We start from the raw sequence: 5,324 nt of genomic DNA on the forward strand, positions 1-5,324 counted from the left end.
TGAATCATTTGAATAGAATTTGAATAGAGGGCCACTGGAGCCGTTGGTGTTGGTGGAGGAGGAGGAGGGCAAGTCCAACACCCAAATGGCCACATTAGCAATAGCACTGTAAAGTGTTATGGAGTAAGTATTACAACTTTCACACTAATGATATAGGGGACGCAGAAAACTACAAATGACTGCCATCACTCCTCAATGTATGTTACAGGGCCCACCTGAGAGCCCTAAGAAGTTTGAGATTTGAGGACAGCCAGTGGCTCTTTCTACATTTGAAAGAGGGTTACTGGAGCCGGTGGTGCTGGAGGAGGAGTAGGAGGAGGGCAAGGTCAACTACCCAATGGGAACATTGTAGCTGACCTTTTAAAGTGCTGTCAAATATGTCCCAAAAAGGAGGTGTAGGACAGACACCAATATAATGTATGTTACAGCCCTTTCTAATCGAAAAAGAAGGAAAAATGTAAAAAACGAAAAGCGTGAACATATGCTAAAGTGGGTTTTTTTGGGAGGTTGGGGCTTGATTTGACGTTTTATTACAGTTATTAGGCACTAGAAACTGTTTCTTAGCAATTTCACCTCTTTTACTTTGGTTTGAGAGCTGTTCTAGCGACTTCGTAAACGCCGCGTGCTGCTCTGACCACGTTATTCAAAGACACCAGAAATGCAGTCAGGCACCTTCTACAGGCTGTGCCCATACTGCTTCAGTCTTTTCCTCAGTCACCACAGGTCACCGACAGGTCTGACGTAAAATTATTCTGGTTTCCCATAGACTTACATTGGGGGTCGAATATTTGCGAATACTCGAATAGCGGTGAGGTATTCGTCGGATATCCATAGAAGTGAATAATAGGGTATTCGATCATCCCTAATGAGGATATCTTGGGGAATTGGGGTACTGTAGAGAAACATGATCATGGTAAGCGTGAGCAGAAAATGGACGTTATAATGATGACTGGAGTGGGGTGAAAAGCTGCCACAAGACACAAAGATGACACTTGAAAATGGAAATAAGCAAATCAACTAAAGGTAGAAAGCTAAAGATTTTTCCAAAGCTAAGTTAAGGCTATGTGCGCACGCTGCAGTTTTGTTTCTTCAGTAAAAAAAACCCCACCCACTGGCTGAAAAACACATAAAAAAACCACATGCATTTTGGTGCATTTTCGGTCCAATGATAGGTACATTTTTCCCATGCGTTTTTCACTACAGATTTAATTAAAAGAAAAAGGTTTTGGTACCGTGTTAGTTATTGCAGCAGTCAGAAGTCCTAAAATTTATACAATGTATACAAATAACTAAGTGTTATATATAATATAAAGAAATGAGGAGACAGATCATTCATTTTTTTAACTCTTTATTAAATACAGTCTCTACCTATACCTAAAGCCATTGATCCAGAAGAAGGCAAAAAACCTGGACACGTTCAGCCAATTTGTGCCACAGGGAAAAAATTCCTTCTTGACCCCGAGAAAAGGCGATCAGTTCAAGAACCCTGGACCAAGGCTATACTACAACTAACTGACATATAGGACGGTTATATCATATCAGATCCCTTATGTGGCATTCATAAACTCTTAACAGAAGAAATGGAATTAGGCCTTTGGCAGTTTAAGACGCGTTTAGGCCTGTTGGTTGAAGACCAGAAATAGCATTCCCTATTGCCCCAGACTAGGACAGATTTTATATGTCACACCACCACAAGGACCACTCCTGTGTAATTCCTGAAGAATGAAATCATCCTAAGTGATGTAGTGAGTGACTACACACCCCCCTGTGGCTTTAGGGCACTGACTCTTCAATCTGCTGGGGTGCAGCTGTGGGACCCTATTTTCAGAGATGATGTCCTCCACCCAACCCTCAAAAAGCTGAAAGGGTCTTCAGGAGAGATGGGTAGTCGAGCTGGGCCATCAGACGGTCGCCTCTGTAGCTGTAGTGTCATTTTTCCTATAGTGCCAATGTGAAATTAAACAAAAAAGTGCCCGTTTGTTATGATGTCCAAGATGGAGACCAGGATGTGACATAATAACAAAATAGGGAACATGATATCAGACATTTCTATAATACATTAATGCATTATCTATCTAATAGGATGACAACAGCTCTCCAGACCTGCATCCCACCAAATGTTAAGAGAAAATAGACACCATCAACTTGTATGTAAACCAAACTAAGTCCAGCTTTTTTTTTTTTTGTTTTGTTTTTGTTTTTTTTTTTCCCCCTTGGTTTCTCTAAGTCCAGGTTCTATAGATGCAATGCCCAGATACCAAGATTCAAAATACTGCAAAACAAGCAGATGGATAGGGATTATGTATACAGGTGGTGTCATCTCACATGCCAACTTTCCGTACAGTAATACAAAGAAATGGCTGTAGCAGAATGCCATAAAACAGAGTCCAGATTTTGTTCTGTATAATCAGTGTAGGATGACACATAAGGCACCAAATATAATATACCGATAGTCCTATAATCTAAGGGTGGCTTTACATGCTACGATATCAGTACCGATATTGCTAGCATGCGACCCGCCCCCATTGTTTGTGCGAAACGGGCATATCGCTGCCCGTCGCGCACAAAATCGCGCACCCGCGTCACACGTACTTACCTGCATAGCGACGTTGCTGTGACCGGCGTACCGCCTCCTTTCTAAGGGGGCGGTCCATTCGGTGTCACAGCGACGTCACTAAGCAGCTGCCCAATGAAAGCGGAGGGGCGGAGATGAGCGGGACGAACATCCCGCCCATCTCCTTCCTTCCGCATTGTGGCCGGCGGCAGGTAAGGAGATGTTCCTTGTTCCTACGGGGTCACACACAGCGATGTGCACTGCCGCAGGAACGAGGAACAACAACAGCAAAGCGATAGTATAGATAATTGGGAGCGGACCCCCATGTCAACAAGGAGCGATTTTGGACATTTTTGCAACGATCCAAAATCGCTCCTTGGAGTCACACACAACGAGATCGCTACAGCGGCCGGATGTGCGTCCCCAAATCCGTGACCCCAACGAGATCGCTGTAGCAAAATCGTAGCGTGTAAAGCCCACTTAACACTAATCAATATCATGGCCCTTTCTAAATTCTTCAGTCTTGCTTTCTGGATCCAGATATACTCCCTAGAAAGAAAAAAAAAATAAGTGTCAGGGAATGGACTAGAAATCTGAAGAATAATGTAAAAATGGAAGATGGACTTCAATTGGTTTTGTTTATATGTGATCTGAGGTCCTTAAATTAGATTGTGACTAGATGCCCCATATGTGCACATATGTGAGAACAAATAATGTACAACAATCCCCCACCTACCAATTTTTCAGATTATAATGACATATTACAATTCATACGTTACCACATTTTTAAGTTTTGGAATAGGTGTTTAAAAATGGTGTAATAAATGACATAAAGCATTGAAAAATATCGCTTAACAATTACGACAATTACAACAATGAAATGTAATAATGACATTACAACAATGAAATGTTGCAATTTGAAAACAAAATAAATAAAATGAAGCAAATGCTCCTATATATAGTATGTTCCTGTATGAATACAAAACCCCCTTCCATATAATGTAGTAATGAGAATTTTTTCTCCCATAAAATCTGAAATTAAGTAACAGAATCACCAACAATGTGCGCCAACCACAGTTACCACTTGTAGTCACTGACTGAAGTCCCCACTATGGTGTCTCCCTCCCAGGCGCCATTTTTGTGCTTACATCTCCATGTGGTGTCTCCCTCCCAGACACCATCTTTGTGCTTACATCTCCATGTGGTGTCTCCCTCCCAGGCGCCATCTTTGTGCCTACATTTCCATGTGGTGTCTCCCTCCCAGGCGCCATCTTTGTGCCTACATTTCCATGTGGTGTCTCCCTCCCAGGCGCCATCTTTGTGCTTACATCTCCATGTGGTGTCTCCCTCCCAGGCGCCATCTTTGTGCTTACATCTCCATGTAGATTCTCCATTTTTGCGGCATGGAACTCTGTGTCCAACATCCCGCCTTGTGACCTCACATGGAACCTTCATCCCCCAAGTCTACAGATTGTAACAGCAAAGACTGGTACAATATAGTACTTTACAGCCACAATCAGGAGAGTTGGAGAATAAGGCTATGTTCACACAGGTTGCTTTTGGTGTGGGGTTTTTTTCTGCATTTTTTTTATTGGTTTTATGCAAATACATGCTAATAAAAAACTGCTTTTTACCATATTAGCAAAACCTATGAGATTCCAGAAATCTCATGCACACAAAGGCACCAACTTTTTTTTTCTTACTGAACTGGCAAAATGCTGCATTTTGTAAAGATTTCTATTCTTTTAGCATTTGTTTTTGCTGTTTTTTTCACTATTGAAAGCCATGAGAGTGAAAGAAACGCAGCAGTGCATTTTTTTGGTTTATATGTAATGTAAACAAATGACGCACCAAAAACCCAGTAAAAACTGTGGCAAAAACTCTGCACAAAAACACAGCTTTTTTTACTACCAAGAGATCAGATTTTGCTGCTAAAAAGTAGCAGCAAAAATGCCCAGTGTGAACAGAGCCTGAGCGTACATGTTGGCACAAGCGTAACTGATTGAAAACCCAGTAATGTCCCTCATTTACCTGTGTCCTTGATTCGGGATCCTCCGGTCTTCCCTTCTTCACCGTCATCAATCCTGGATCCACCGCCCTCTTTGTCTTCTCCTCTTGATCTGAACATCTGAGTCCACCAAGTTCTATAGATTCCCAGTCATTGTGACATCATGCTGGGACGTAACAATGGCCGCCTGTATCAGATGATGTCACATGTGACCTCTCCTGTTATTAACATTGATAAGTAGTAATTATATGGGAGAACATATTGGTTAGGATCAAGGTTGTGAGGACAAGGTGATGAAGACTTCACAAAAAGGGAAATATGAGAAATATAAGCCACTTATAATAATGGATTTCTGCGCCATATTACGAGCACCTGAAATTTTATGCCTGAAGACAGCAGTTTCCTTCTTATACAACAGTGCAAAATTATAGAAATGGAGATCTTGTTTATTATTAATAAAAATGTAGCTGTTGCCAATAGCAACCTGCCCAATTTCACCTTATGCTATTTTTTGTGCTAATATTTCTGGTTGTTAATTTTTTTTTTCAGCAATAACACTGAAGCAATATGTTTGAGTTAAACAATGCATTTTCCTGCCATTTTCATACTTTTTGGGGGGTCCTGACAGTTTTTTCCTAAACTCATATTTTAGTTTTAGCTTTTTTTGTGCATATTAAAGTTTTCCAATTACATCTTTTTTAAACAGCGGCTGCTAATGGTATAAAATCATGCAATAAGTAAGAGTGGCCTTACCTATCCTCC

The 5,324-nt window shown here is 41.1% G+C and overlaps 1 long non-coding RNA gene across 1 annotated transcript; it reads right to left on the reverse strand.

Moving 5' to 3' along the window:
- Positions 1-1,331: 1,331 nt before the first annotated feature.
- On the reverse strand, positions 1,332-4,667 carry LOC142297337 (uncharacterized). The gene is made up of 2 exons (XR_012751753.1): positions 4,586-4,667; positions 1,332-3,103 (listed from the first exon to the last, which is right to left on the reverse strand). It is a non-coding gene; the product is annotated as an uncharacterized LOC142297337 (long non-coding RNA).
- Positions 4,668-5,324: the final 657 nt, after the last annotated feature.

Source organism: Anomaloglossus baeobatrachus, chromosome 1 (assembly GCF_048569485.1).
Source record: "Anomaloglossus baeobatrachus isolate aAnoBae1 chromosome 1, aAnoBae1.hap1, whole genome shotgun sequence".
NCBI lineage: Eukaryota > Metazoa > Chordata > Amphibia > Anura > Aromobatidae > Anomaloglossus > Anomaloglossus baeobatrachus.